Here is a 15,322-nt window from a genome sequence, read left to right on the forward strand (position 1 = left end):
TATATTAAACAATTCATATACAATTAACAAATTAACAATTCATAAACATATAACAAATAATAAATTGGCAAAAAAAAAATGGAAATAGTAGCAAAACGCTACTGCCCAGCACGATCAACAACACAAAAAAATTGATTTTTTTTTTCAAAATTCACAACGATTAAATGTTAAACATGCTTAGTATATAATGTATTTAACAAAATAATAACAAAAGTTCATAGTAGAATACCTTAATCGAAGCTTGTTGTAGGGTTGTTTTAATCGAGTTGTACGCCGCGTTTTTCTAAAATTGGAGCTTAAAACCTTGCTCCTTGACTTGAATATACCGAGAATATAAACTTTCCCAATGAAAATTAATAGAAAATGACATTTTATGAAGTGGGGACCACCTTAAAAACGCCTTTAATGGCGTTTTTTTTAATCGTGGAGGGGATTAGTGGTGGAACCCGTTGGGTTTTATGTCAGTCCTATAGCGCAGTAAAAGAGAGACAAAAATCCTTTAGTGCAGTAAAATACTGCATTAAAGGTACTTTTGTGCCTCCTTTTTATCTGGGGTATTTTGGTTCACCTAATCTTTTATTGGGTCATTTTGTTTCCGGACTCCCATTTTTCTTTCTTCATTCTACTTCTTTCAGCTTCTCTTTTACTGTATGTATGCTAATTTTGTTCTCTTTTTGCATTATTCTCTATCCGGACTTCTTACAGGTATGAGATCTGCTTTATTTTCCCTTATCTTCATTTATGATTTGAGAATTGAAATTGCAATTTCTACTAATTCTTTTTCTCTTTGCATGCAGATTCTGAATTTTAGATACATAGATTTCACACCCTAATCTTTCTCAGTACATTCTACTGCTCAAGTTTAAGAATTTCTTAAATTTCTTCTACTTGATAATCAAGTCTTGATCTATCAGTTCTTCAATATTTCAAAGTGAGCTCTTGGATTTGGTAAGTCTTTTCATCAATTTTTCTTTGTTTTTTCCACTTCTTAGTTGATGATCAGAATTTGAAAATCTTCACTCTCTCAAAGTTTCTCCATTTTTTTTACTATTCGTACTTGATTTGGTATTTGGATTATATAATAGTCATGTTGCATGAATTTGATTGTTGTGTCCTTTGGTCTTCTCCTCCTCCTCATGAGGCGTGGTATAATTTTTCTCAGTTTCGAGCATTATGATACGCTTTCGCCAAGGTGTTTGAAGATCTGTCTGACTCATTTTAAAGAAGTAAGACAAAAAAGTTCAATGTTTTTGTTCCCAAAAATAATGGAGATGGTTTTAAGCTTTAACTAATGATAAACTTTTCTTTTTTCAGAAAGAAATTGGATGCTTAAGGCCACATTTCATCAAGACCTCTTCAAATTTGCTTTGTTATCTGAGTGAGTTTTGTTTTCCCCGAATTACGAGTAACAATTAAATTTGTAAGTGGTGAATAGGATATGTAGATGAACTTAATCTTTTGGTAAATATGAAATCTAAATGAATATGTATACGATTATATTTATATATATGTGTATGTATAGTATATAATAAGCGGATGATATGTGCTAAGTAATGATAATGAGCTAGATTGAAAGTGCCAAACAATATAAGATTAGCTCGGTTTTGGATGAACACCACAAATTCGGACCAAAATGCTTGAAGAGAACTTTAATATTTCAGAAGGTTACAATGTTGTGAAATGAGGAAACAGCTAACCTCAAAGGAGAGGGGGGGGGGGGGGGGGGGGGTTGCCCTCTATTTATAGGTTTTCCTAATGGGCCCTTAGTATCCTACCAAATAAAACCTTTCTGAATAAACCCTAAAATGGATAAGGCTAATCCGTACGGTCTGACACCCGTACGGTTGTCAGCACAAATAGCGGAACGGTTTTATGATGCGTGGCAGCCTCACACCTGATTATCCGGACCAACGGACACGCACATTCAGGCTCAGATTATCTGGACTAACGGACACGCTTATTTTGGCTCGAATCTGCTGTGTCCGGTACAACACCCATGGTGTGGAGCAAGATCGAACATATTCGTGTCCTATTCGAACCTGTCTTTTGCTCCGATCTTATCGGTGACAAATTGATCCGACTTTTACCGTATACAAATAGTCCTCACACTTTTCGGATCGTAGTTTCACCGGAGTGACGGGAAGTGGAAAAGTCTCAAACCGGTGGTCTCATTCATAAGTTCGTTCTTATCTTCAAAATAGGCGGGAACAGTAACGTCTCCTTATGTCACGTCCTTCTGACTTCGGCCACGTGTCCCATTCCGAGTGGCCAACTTCGGAAACTGCCTCAAGCCACGTCGCTTTAAATCACGTCTCATTAATTCTCAGACACGTGTCATCCCCCGATTGGTTGGATTTTGTAACCGCCACGATGAAACGTCTATATAAGAGTTACAGTTGCATTTTTACCTTTCATTTTTCACTTTCAACTTTTCTTATCTTCGATTCCTCGCTCAATATTCAGCTGCCTACTCTTCGGATCTTCATCTCTCTTTAAATAGAAACCTTCATACCTTCAACCCGAACTTTCAAACCTTCAAGTTCATTCCTTCATCTCTGCCTTCAAATCTTCATCTGAATCTTCAAATCTTCATATTTGACCAAGAAATGTCAACAAACACCGACTCTGCTCCACAGAACATACCCTCGACTTCTTCTCCGGGTGTCGAACCAGCACCCAAACCCGGAGGTAAGACACTTTCTCAACCGATGGCCATAGACATAATACTGTTGAGGCCCAATTATAACCACGAATTTGCAGTTGTAAAAGCAGTGCAAGCATCGGATAGGGGTTTTGACGTGAGACGTTGTCCTCATCAATTAAAGAGGATCGCCTCCCTCGGGTTCGGGCTGAGTGTGGATGGGACAAACGTCCGGTGCAGGTGTTAGCCCCCGTTTATACGTACCCGTTCACTCTGAAGCTCGACCCCCCGATTGAGCCGGTTATCCTCAAAATATGCCGGACATACAACGTGTGCCTTGCCCAAATTAGGCCGAATATCTGGAGGATCGTGGCCTGCCTTCGTCTGTTGGCGAATAACGTCAATAACGAGTTCACGTTGGCACACCTTATTCGGTTGTATTACCCGAGGATTTTTCTCGGGGGGGGGGGGGGGGACAAAGGTCTCCAAATAAGGCCGAAACCTGATATTATCTCGACGGAGTACATGCCTTTTCTAGAAAAGTGGAATGACAAACGTGAGTCCCTTAAATGTGTTTCCTTTGCGTGTATTCAAACCCTTTTTCTTCTTCTTTTTTTCCTTCTTTTTACCTTGTTAAAAATCATAGCCGTGGCATGGATCTCTTCCGCCGTCCGGAATTTCCCCGATTGGGTTGAGGCAATCATCAGCCAGCACTTACACGAAGAACGGACATGGGCAGACCTATCTCATGATCGGTGGGTTGCGCAGAACCACGGTAATATTTTCTTCAATTTGATGCTTAACACTTCTATTCGTTTCGCCTTTTCTTTCTTTAACTCTTCGATGCCTAGGTTTGGGCAAAGGTTCTGTGAAACCACGACCTGCTCCAACGGATGAGCCTGCGACACCGGGTTCGGACTTTGATACGGCAGGATCATCCCGGCTTATTGCCGCAACCGAAAAGAGGCAAAGAAAACCCTCGACCAAGGGTCAGAAGAAAAAGAAAAGGTTGAGGAGTGATGTTCGAACCTTGAGGGACGAACCCGGGCCTGACATTATGCTTAAACGAGTTGTTGCGGGTCCCTCCGTCGCTATAGTTGCTGAGGAAAAAACTACTATCCCAATCTCGACTACAAATGGGGAGGATGAGGTACCTTTTCCTCCGGTAACCAAGTATATCCAAGCTCCAGTTCCACTGAGGTCAGTTGAATTTATTGACATTTTAGGTTATGCTTCACCCGATGCGGCGCCTTTGGTGAAGAGAAGTTAAGCTTCTTTTGCAGGAAAAAGAGGACCAGCTAAGCCGGTTAATCGCTCCCCCGAGCCTTCAATCCGAGCTTCAGGCAGCTAAAACTAATAACCTCCGTCTAAAAGCCGAACTTGATGATGCGGGTGAAAAGAACCGGCTCCTGAATCAGGATAATACAAACCTTAGCTGAGAGAATGCTAACTTTGCTACCAAACTCGGTGAGTTTGAGGCTACTATCGCCCAACTTTGAGGTGAGCTTAACTCGGTCAAGGTTGATGCCGAGAAAGTGGTAGAAAAGTCCAGGCAGCTTGAAGCCGAGAGAGCCATCGAGAAGGAGAAGCTGAGGATTTTTGAAGAAAAGGCCGAGACTTGTGCCAGAATCAATGATGAGCTTAAGAGCAAGCTCGAGGAAGCTATCGCGGCCAATGATTGTCTCCAAACCGAGCTTACATCTATCAATGCGGTTCGAATCACTCTAATAGATATGAAATCCGAGCTGGAGGAGAAGCTGAAGAAAACTGAGGCCGATCTGGATGAAGCCATTAATGATGTAGTGGCCGCTGAGGCTCGTTCTACGCTCGTGGCTGAGTATGAACGGTGAAAATCCCGAAGAATGACCATTGAGCATGTTGAACGAGGTATGGAAAATATCCCGGCTCGCATACTTGTTGCGAGGATGATCGAGGATAAGGCTAAGAAAGCTCTTGAGGCTAGCTCCGAAGATGATTCCGAGGAGACCATTTCCGAGAACTCGGGTTCATCTCATACCGATTAGAATAGGGCCTGCACGAGCCTTTTTTTGTTTTTTTTATCATGTAAAAAATTTTAAGTGTAAAGCTTCGGTTTGCTATGCCATGTATGAAATGCATATTTCATTTTTGCCATCGTTTTATTGATCTTTGAATAACTTACGATATTCGCTTTGAACATTTGCTTCGTAATGAGTGGCCAGAGCTTGGCCCTAAGCTTTTTATCCGAATTGAGCCTATCTTAACTCATTGGTTACGAGCCTTACTTTGTTCGGTTTGTTTTTTGACAGAAGACTTATTGAATGATTCGTCCGCGCGGCTTATTTATGCTTTGTGAATTCAGACGTCTCTGAATCACCTCGAGCATTTTCAGCCGAGGTCTTTAATTATTTGACCTTCTTTCGACTGCTTGTTTGTAGTGGACTAGGTCCGGGGCATTTTGTACTATTTATTTTCCCTTTTGTCAATCTTATGACGACAGTCCCCATTTGAGACTGTTAGTAGAGTTGGGTTCGGTTTACTGTGACATTGTTGCCTTTGTCGATTTTTTGACGATAGTCCCCGGTAGGGGGTTATTAAATAAGAAAACATATCCAAGACATACTTTTCAACAATACTACTTCATATCGCAAGTGTTTGCACACGATTTAAAGATTTTATCCGATCCCTTCTGTTCTTGCCGTAGCAAATACTATTCGGGCACGATTCGTTTGATCGTTTTACCCTTACATTGAAACCTAGTACGGAAGGTTCGGGTATTTAGAAAAAACAAAAATTGTTCGGGTCTTGACTTCGTTTCAGTGAGTTCTTCTTCGATCTTGGTGGGGGTATAGTAGTCTCCTAGTGTTTGTTCGAGAAGTATGAATGGGGAAACACTATCCAGTCCCCGGTGTTTATATGGTCTCATACTTTTGGGCTCTTAGCCTCATCTTCATAGGGTAACACGTTGTACTTGTTGCCTCATTTAAAACCTTGCCGGAAAACCCACTTCGGGATAAAATCGGGCTAAGGAAAAGAGTGCAACGCGTGTTTTCAGACCTAGTTTTAATACCTTCGGAATTTATTTCGACATGACTTTTCAGCAATAATATTTCTTCAAATGAGCCACGTTTTAGTTGTTGTGTAGCCGGTGGCCATCTATGGTTTCCAACTGATATGACCCCTTGCCCGTTATTCCGGTTACCTTATACGACCCTTCCTAGTTCGGGCCCAATTTTCCATTATTGGGGTTCTTAGTGTGCAGGGTAATTTTCCGGAGTACTAAGTCCCCAAGTTGGAAATGTTGAAGGTTTGTCTTTCGGTTGTAGTACCTCTCCATTCGTTGCTTTTGAGCTGCTAAATGGACCATCGCATTTTCGCATAGTTCGTCTATTGAGTCAAGTTTAACGGCCATAGCCTCTTCATTTGACCCGTTGGTGGCGTACTGGAACCGTAGACTCGGTTCACCGACTTCTACTAGGATTAGAGCCTCGGCCCCGTAGATTAATGAAAATAGCATTTCTCCCGTGCTTGACTTTGACGTCGTTCTGTAGGCCCATAATACCTCCGGTAGCACTTCCTTCCATTCGTGCTTTGACGTCTCTAACCGTTTCCTTAAATTTTGAATTATGGTTTTGTTCGTGGATTCCGCCTGTCTGTTTGCACTCAGGTGATTTGGATTTTACATAATATTTTTGATCTTCAACCCCTTCGAGGAATTTATTTACTTTATTGCCAATGAACTGAGGACCGTTATCACAAGTTATCTCGGCCGGGATGCCGAACCGACAAATGATATGATCCCATATGAAATTAATAACCTCCTTTTCTCTAACTTTCTCAAAAGCTTGCGCTTCAACCCATTTCGAAAAGTAATCAGTCATAAATAAGATGAAGCGAGTTTTACCCTAGGGCCCATGGCAGAGGACCAACGATATCCATTCCCCGCTTCATAAATGGCCAAGGGGACAAAATCGGGTGCAGTAACTCCCCCGGTTGTGTATCATCGGCGCATGCTTTTGGCACCCATCACATTTACGGACAAAGCTTTTTGCGTCCTCCTCTATCTGGTTCCAATAGTACCCGGCTTTGATGATCTTCCGAACCAAGGCTTCGGCACCGGAGTGGTTACCGCAGGTTCCTTCGTGGACTTCTCTCATCACATAGTCTGTTTCTCCGGGTCCCAAGCATTTAGCCAAGGGACCGAAAAAAGACCAGCGATATAACTGATCATCCACAAAATAGAATCGGGCCGCTTTGGTTCGAAGAAACCTTGATTCTTTTGGGTCGTTTGGGAGTTTTCCATCGTGCAAGTAGTCGATGTATTTGTTGCGCCAGTCCCATGTTAGACCCATTGCATTTATCTTGGTATGACCATTTTCCACTGCCGAGTTCATTAATTGGACGACTGTGCCAAAATTGAACTCTCCCGCTTCAACCGAGGAGCCTAAGTTGGCTAATGCTTCCGCCTCGTTGTTCTGTTCCCTCGATGCGTATTGCATAGTCCATTCTTTAAACCGGTGCAATATTACTTGGGTTTTTTTCAAGTACCTTTGCATTCGCTTATCCTTGACCTTGAAGACGCCATTGACTTGGTTCACGACCAGGAGAGAATCACATTTTACCTCGATCACTTCGGCCCCCAAACTCCGAGCCAATTCTAAACCTGCAATCATAGCCTCATACTTGGCTTCATTGTTAATCAATTTTATAGTTCTGATTGATTGTCTAATGACGTCGCCGGCGGGGGCCTTAAGAACAATGCCCAACCCAGAGCCTTTCAGGTTCGATGCCCCGTATGTATGTAGAGACCAGATACCCAAAGCCTTTCTAGAGGTTAACAAAAGCTCTTTCTCTACCTCGGGAATCATGGCAGGGGTAAAGTCTGCTACAAAATCGGCTAAGATTTGAGATTTAATAGTTGTTCTAGGCTTATACTCGATATCATATCTGCTAATATCTACGGCCCATTTGGTCAATCTACCTGATAACTCTGGTTTATGCATTTTTAGCGGGTAAGTAGTTACTACACATATGGGATGGCATTGAAAGTAAGGTTTTAGCTTTCTCGAAGCGCTTACCAATGCCAAAGCTAACTTTTCGAGGTGCGAATAACGTGTCTTCGCATCTCCTAAGGTCCTACTCACATAATAGATTGAAAATTAAGTACCTGCTTCCTCTCGGACCAGAATGCCGCTTGCCGCCACCTCGGATACTGCCAGGTATAGAAATAACTGTTTATCTGCCTTCGGCGTGTGTAGCAAGGGCGGGCTGGTTAGGTACCATTTCAAATCTTTCAAAGCCTTTTGGCATTCCGATGTCCAAACGAAGTCATTCTTCTTTCTTAGCAAGGAGAAGAAACAGTGGCTCTTATCTGATGACCTCGAGATGAACCGGCTCAAAGCAGCTATCCTCCCGGTTAGTCTTTGTATTGACTTGACATTGTTTACTACTTTGATGTCCTCAATGGCTTTGATTTTGTCCAAGTTAATTTCAATCCCTCGATTTGATACCATGAAACCCCAAAATTTGCCTGATCGGATACCGAAGGCACACTTCTCCGGGTTCAGCTTCATGTTGTATTTGCAAAGTACATCAAAGGTGTCCTGCAAATGTTTTAAATGGTCCTTTGTTTCCAGGGACTTGACTAGCATGTCATCAATATAAACTTCCATTGTTTTCCCTATCTATTCTTCGAACATTCCGTTAACTAGGCGTTGGTAAGTTGCTTTGGCATTTTTTAACCCAAATGGCATGACATTGTAACAATAAGTCCCATGCCGGGTAATAAAAGAAGTTTTCTCTTGGTCCTCCGGGTTTATTCGGATCTGGTTGTACCCAGAATAGGCATCAAGGAAGTTCAACATCTCATGCTCGGCCGTCGCATCAATCATTCGATCGATGTGAGGCATGGGAAATGAATCTTTCGGGCATGCTTTGTTTAGATATTTATAATCAACATACATTCTAAATTTATTACCTTTCTTCGGCACCACCACTACGTTAGCTAGCCAGTCCGGGTATTTTAGTTCCCGGATAGAACCTATTTTAAAAAGTTTTGTTACCTCATCCTTTACAAAGGCATGTTTTGACTCGGCCATTGGTCTCCTTTTCTGCTTCACCGAGGTGAATTTCCTATCGAGGCTGAGCTTATGAGTTGTTACTTCCGGTGGTACACCTGTCATGTCTATATGGGACCACGCAAAATAATCGACATTATCTTGAAGAAATTTAATTCACTTATTCTTGAGCTCCGAGGTTAACCCCGTGCCCAGGTATACCTTTCTGTCCGGTAGATATACGAACAAAATGAGTTGCTCCAACTCCTCCACGGTAGATTTGGTTGCCTCCGAGTCATCTGGTAATACAAACAATCTAGGCACGCCGAAATCGTCCTCTTCACTAGCCGGGTCCGTTTCCTTCTGCTCCGCTTTCGAACCCGTATTGTTTAATTGCTATTTGGTGTTCTTGCCTTTGATCGATTCATCATCTCTTTGAACCGGTTTCTTTAAAAAGAGAGGTGCTTCCTCAACTGTGAACATTTTCCTTACTGCGGGTTGTTCGCCTCGGATAGTTTTTATACCTTCCGGGGTTGGGAACTTCAGCAACTGATATAGTGTCGATGGTACACCTTTCATGCAATGAATCCATAGTCTGCCAAGCAAGGCATTATACTTCATATCTCCCTCGATGACGTAGAACATTGTCTATTGTATGGTCCCGTCAATGTTGATCAGTAGATAAATTTCAACCTTCGTAGTCTCACTTGCCATATTGAACCCACTGAGTACCCGAGCTACTAGGACAATCTGGTCCAGTAACTTCAGTTGTTCCACCACTCTCCATCGAATAATGTTGGTCGAACTACCTGGGTCAATCAAAATACGTTTAACCTGTGATTTAAAAATAAGGATAGAAATTACCAATGCATCATTGTGCGGTTGAATGTTGCCTTCTACATCCTCGTCACTGAAGAAGATGGAGCCCTCGGGCACGTAGTCCCGGGTCCGCCTTTCCCCTACAATTGAGACCTTTGTTCTTTTCATTACCGGTCCTCGTGGAGCATCTGTTCCCTCTATTATCATATTGATCACACGTTGAGGTTCCACGGGCTTGGCTCGTTTGTGACTCTCCCTTTCCTTGTAATGGCTTTTGGCTCGTTCACTCAGAAATTCTTGAAGGTGGCCATTTTTTAATAAACGAGCCACCTCCTCCCTTAGTTGACGACAATCTTCAGTTCTATGCCCATGGGTCTCATGATACTCACACATCACGTTCGGGTCCCTTTGACCCGGGTCGGATCTTAATGGCATTGGCCACCTAGCTTCCATGATATGCTCGATAGCCGAGATGAGGTCCGAGGTGTTGATGTTGAAGTTGTACTCCGATAACCTTGGTATGTCTTTATTGCTAGCTAAACTGCCGGCGTCACTTCTAAATGACAAGCCTCGATTGTTTGACGGACGGTTAGCTCGTTTATCGCCCCTACTAGAGAAGTGATTGATGCCGCTCCTCGATTTATCCGACCTGAAGCTAGGCTTCTCTGATTGAGAATATGGTCGGTACCTTTCCATTGATAGTCTAGCTTCCGGTTCATAATTTTTTCTCGATCTCTCAGAGTTGTTGCTCTTATTTATTGGGCTCGGGGGAAGTTCGAGCTGATCGTCCTCTACCCGAATCTTAGATTCGTACCTGTTATGGACATCTGCCCAGGTTACAGCCTCGTACTCCAATAAGTTCTCCTTCATTTTGAATGAGGCAGTCAAGCTTCGGGGATTGAGTCCCTTGGTGAAATCTTGCGCTGCCCATTACTACGGAATTGAGGGCAGTTCCATCCGTTCCCTTTGGAAGCGGTTTATAAACTCACGTAGTAGTTCATCATCTCTTTGGGCGATTCTAAAGATATCCGCTTTTCTGGCCTGCACCTTTTTGGCTCCGGCATGAGCTTTGATAAACGCATCTGCGAGCATTTCGAAAGAAGTGATAGAATGCTCAGGCAGGTGGTCATACCAAGTTAACGCCCCTTTCAAGAGTGTTTCTCCGAACGTTTTCAACAACACCGACTCAATTTCATCTTCTTTGACATCGTTTCCCTTTATGGCACAAGTGTACGAAGTCACGTGCTCCTGCGGGTCCGTTGTATCATCGTATTTCAGAATATCCGACATCTTGAACCTCTTCGGGGATCAGCTTCGGAGCTGCACTTGGAGGGAAAGGCCTTTGAATGTATCTCTTCGAATCTGACCCTTTCAAAATTGGTGGAGCGCCCGGGATCTGATCCACCCGAGAGTTATATGTTTCCACTCTCTTCTCCGCTGAATCAACCCGGTTTGCCAAAATCTCAAGCATCTTCAGAACCTCGGTAGACGAACCGGCCCCGGACCTGTTGCTCTCGACTATCCGTGCTTCCTCCCGTCTTGGTTCGGTAAACCCTTTTGGCTTTGCCGAAGCTACCTTGTCGTCTTTGCTTTGAAGCTGAGCTATGACAACTCCTTGTTCAGCTATGTCGGTCCCTTGTTCCTGCAACATTTCAAATATCAAACATAAGTTAATCTCATGCGGCATATCCGGTGTTTTCCGGCCTTGAGCTCGAGACAAAGTAATTGAGTTATGAGTATTCAAAGGATCTGTGGCCGGAAGGGCAGCATTCTCCTGATTAACGGTATTCTGCCGGTTGAGGCCTTCTCTCGAGTTGACAACATTTGGGTCGGCTTGATCCGCAGGTGGGTTTCGTAACCCGCTGTTGTTCTCGTTTTCAGCAACTATCTCGTTGTTGTTCACATGACCGGAGTGACCGCTGCTTGCCATTTTGCACTTTTTTTTTTTGCAAATCGGCAAATTCTTCAATCAGCAGGTGAAAAAAGAAGTAGCACAGATTAAACCACCACTATTATCCTATGGCCCCCGGTGGGTGCCAAACTGTTTTTCCCGAATTATGAGTAACAATTAAATTTGTAAGTGGTGAATAGGATATGTGCATGAACTTAATCTTTTGGTAAATATGAAATCTAAATGAATATCATCCGCTTATTATATACTATACATACACACACACACACACACATATATATATATATATATATATATATATATATATATATATAAATATAATCGTATACATATTCATTTAGATTTCATATTTACCAAAAGATTAATTTTATCCACATATCCTATTCACCACTTACAAATTTAATTGTTACTCGTTATTCGGGGAAAACAAGTTTGACTCAATGAGTCAAAATTACAGTGGAAGAATTACCTTATGAAAAAAAGGCGTGGTGACTCAAATCAGGGGAAAAATATTTTGGAGGAAATTTTATTTTAGGTACCTTTCCCCTGCAAGATTCAATTTTCATTAACCTTTTTATCTATCTCACTCTCAATTTTTATGATAATTTGATATTTTTAAGGTGAAGAATATGCAATGATATTCTCTTTCGGAATGTTATTTAGTTTTATCCTTGGGATTTTACTTTTTCGTGGAATTAATGTGTATGAGGCTGATAAGTATGGTCTAATACAGTTAACATTTCCCATGATGACTACACCTACGTGGCTTTGAGGTGAGTGTTTTACCTTTTCTTTAAGCTCTCTGTTACTTTTAATATATAACGTGTGTCATATATTTTTTGTGCTGTAAGAATATCTATTGGCAAAGGAAAGCTTAACCTAAAGAAATATTGTTGGGTACACCGACAGCAGATTCAAACTTTTGAGTATAACCTTTAGACCAACCAAAAAGTTGGAAGGAAGTGCTAAAAAAGCTGATACAAGATCTAAAGATGAGGTCTCCCTTCAATCCTGCTATGCTTATTACAAGAAGTAATTTTATTAGTACGAGCATTTTAAACTTTTCAGTGTTTTAAGCTTTTAGTATATTTCAGCTATATCTTAAGATATCCGTGCACTTCTGCACATGGCCTTTTTTAGTTTGGTTGAAATGGTAATTCCAAATTTCATCCGGCAAAGAATGTATAAACTCCTCCACAAGCACTGTTTCAATATTCTTTTGTAGTTCAGACTAAACAAATGACCTATCACAATACTGCTGAAATTCATGCGTCATTTCAGGAAATAAATGTGATCTTAGTTTCTGGTAAGTGCTCTTTCTAATTAAATGGCTGCCGAGACGCACTTTGATAATCTATCTTTATTTCGGAACTATGGAGTTTCCCGATGAAGCTTGGTCTAACTCATATTCTATAAGGAGGATCTTCACTTAGCATTAGAGAAAATTTAATTATGTGTTCTGTGTGTTGCTACAGGATAATTGAGACCATAATTGGCTGCAATCGTGCCACTTTCTGTGCCAACAGATTTGTGCTTCTCTCAATTTTAGCTTCCAATTTTCACTTTCTTTTTCCCATGGTGCTTATTAGTTCAAGAAAGAATCTGTACTATTTTCATGACTTCTAAGATTAGTTTGAATTAGAAGATCATTGCATTTGGACAAAATTGTATTTGATTGGAATGAGATGAAGTTGTCAGGTTTAGATTTTAATATCCTAGGGTGAAAATAATGTGTAGTATTTTACTATGAGCTATAAGAGCATACTCAGAAAGCAATACTCATTCAATTAATTTCTCACAACAGTTTTTCAATAAAGGAACAAAACCAACAATATACCCCCTTCACACAGGGATCTTATATTCCTTCCTAGCCTCTGCATTCTTCCATTTAATCCTCACTCAAATCAAAACTCCCCACACCCCCAAAGAGCAAGAAGGAGGTGATGATGTGATTCCTTATGTACCTGTGTCTGTATCGCTTGACAAGTATACCTATTAATCAGTTAACTCACTTAACTAAGCTTGCACTTCCATTCAAACATACAATGACATTAGACAGAGTAATCTTACCTATGTCCAAGATATCTAACAACTACATTTCACAATTGAAACAGGGTAAGCTGGTCGACTTAAATCTGATACGGCCAAAAGCTCTTCAAGAACTATATGAATCCCAAAAAGTTGCTTTCATTTTTAGTGTTTATTTCTGAAGTATTATGTAAGAAGTGGAAAATTGGTGTGGAGGTCCGTTGTTAACTTCGGAAGACAATTTTTATACGTGAGGTGAGTGTTGCAATTTTTTCTGTTGTGATACCTTTGCATTTGAAATGTTGCATCTGCACAATATGTAAATGTATAAATCATAGAAGGTATTGCTTTATTTTATAGTAGTTGAGAAAAAGCCTGTGATTTTCATTTAATAAGTAATTAATGGGCTGAGATTTTTAACGCTCACGCTCACGCTCTTGAACTGTAACTTATTCTTTTTCATCATTGCATTGGTTTTTAGAGATGAGATTCCCGAAGTTGAAAATGTACCCATACATGTGAAGGATGTTCCACAAAAGTTGTTTGTTTAGTTTACAAGAATCTTCACTAAAGGGGATGATAAATGTGCATCAAGTCGTACATGTTTGGAATAGGCATGGAGAAGTCATGCAGAACAATGATACCATTTTCTCCAAGGTATAGTTGCAAGTCAGTTGTGAGAGCTCATAAACAGACTTTTAGATCGAGTTGGATGAATGTGCAACTCTCCAAAAGCATGCTTTGCAGGGTGGGAGAAATGCAAGTCTATTAAGGAACTGAAACGTATTTGTAAGAAATAAGAATATCAGTTTGCATTGCAAGGGATTTATGAAATCGGAAAACTTTTAAATGTATTTTTGAAGAAAAATCTACTACTGTACAGTCTTTGAAGTTCACGTCTTAGTTTATTAGATCTCTGGTGTAAGTAACATTTTATAGTCATGAATATATATATATATGACAGAATTTTTTTTGTATGTCTATGGTACGTAGAATTTATTAATTTTGTGGGAAGATATTGTTAAATCTACCTCTGTAAGATTAATCTGCAATTAGCTGTTGGTGTTTGGCTTACTATTGAATCTTTCGTATCAAGTTGTATGAGCTGTTTCCAAGAAAACTTGAACACTATATATCTCACTGAGTCAACGTAAATATTCGCATGGTACATTACAATGATATTTAAAGTTCAAGCACGCTCATTTTTTTTTACCACTTTCTACTTCTATAATTGGGCGCAATAAACCCGTGCGAAGCACGGGCAACCGCTTCTAGTTGAAGTATAAGCAGAGGTATAGAAACCATTACCAAGATGCATCTAATTTATTGGTCTCGAAACGTGGGTTCATATCCGACTTCTATATTGACACACTCTCCGTCCATTTTTACTTATCATGTTTATTAAAAATAAATGTCCACTTCAACTTGTACAAATTGAAAAATCAAGAGATAATTTATTATTTTATATCTGTTTTACTTTTATTATTAATTATTGGGTTCGAAACTTTAAAAAATTGTTTAGTGGCTGCATAGCTTTTAAAGTATGTTTGATTAATTTCAATTATTTGGATGGTTATAATATTAGGGGTTGTATATTAAAATTGTCATTTATTTAGGGAAAATTTCATAGACCTCCCCTCACGTTTTGCTTCATTCCACTGACCTCCCCTCACGTTTGTAATATTACGGCTACCTCCCCTATCTTAACTTTTTTGTAACACCTATTTTATTCTATTTATTACTAATGAAAAAGTAATATATCTGGACTGATTTTCCCTCCCTGAGATCATGCTCTTTTTATTAATTATTATTTTATCAATATCTCCTTTAAAACGTGAGCTCCAACTACTCAGCCCTCTCTTCAGGGGCGGATTTAGATGGTGCCGA

General features: G+C 40.5%; 1 long non-coding RNA gene across 4 annotated transcripts; it reads left to right on the forward strand.

The window, feature by feature from the left end:
• The first annotated feature begins 571 nt into the window (after window positions 1–571).
• On the forward strand, window positions 572–14,412 carry LOC132631953 (uncharacterized). Of its 4 annotated transcripts, none has more exons than XR_009579192.1 (7): window positions 572–705; window positions 798–948; window positions 1,163–1,226; window positions 1,315–1,378; window positions 12,141–12,713; window positions 13,522–13,690; window positions 13,917–14,412. It is a non-coding gene; the product is annotated as an uncharacterized LOC132631953 (long non-coding RNA). The 4 variants fall into 4 exon arrangements; XR_009579190.1 differs by having other exon boundaries at window positions 12,141–12,180; window positions 12,259–13,690; XR_009579191.1 differs by having other exon boundaries at window positions 1,142–1,226; window positions 12,141–13,690.
• The last annotated feature ends 910 nt before the right edge of the window (window positions 14,413–15,322 follow it).

This window comes from Lycium barbarum, chromosome 3 (genome assembly GCF_019175385.1).
Source record: "Lycium barbarum isolate Lr01 chromosome 3, ASM1917538v2, whole genome shotgun sequence".
In the NCBI taxonomy this organism is placed as follows: domain Eukaryota; kingdom Viridiplantae; phylum Streptophyta; class Magnoliopsida; order Solanales; family Solanaceae; genus Lycium; species Lycium barbarum.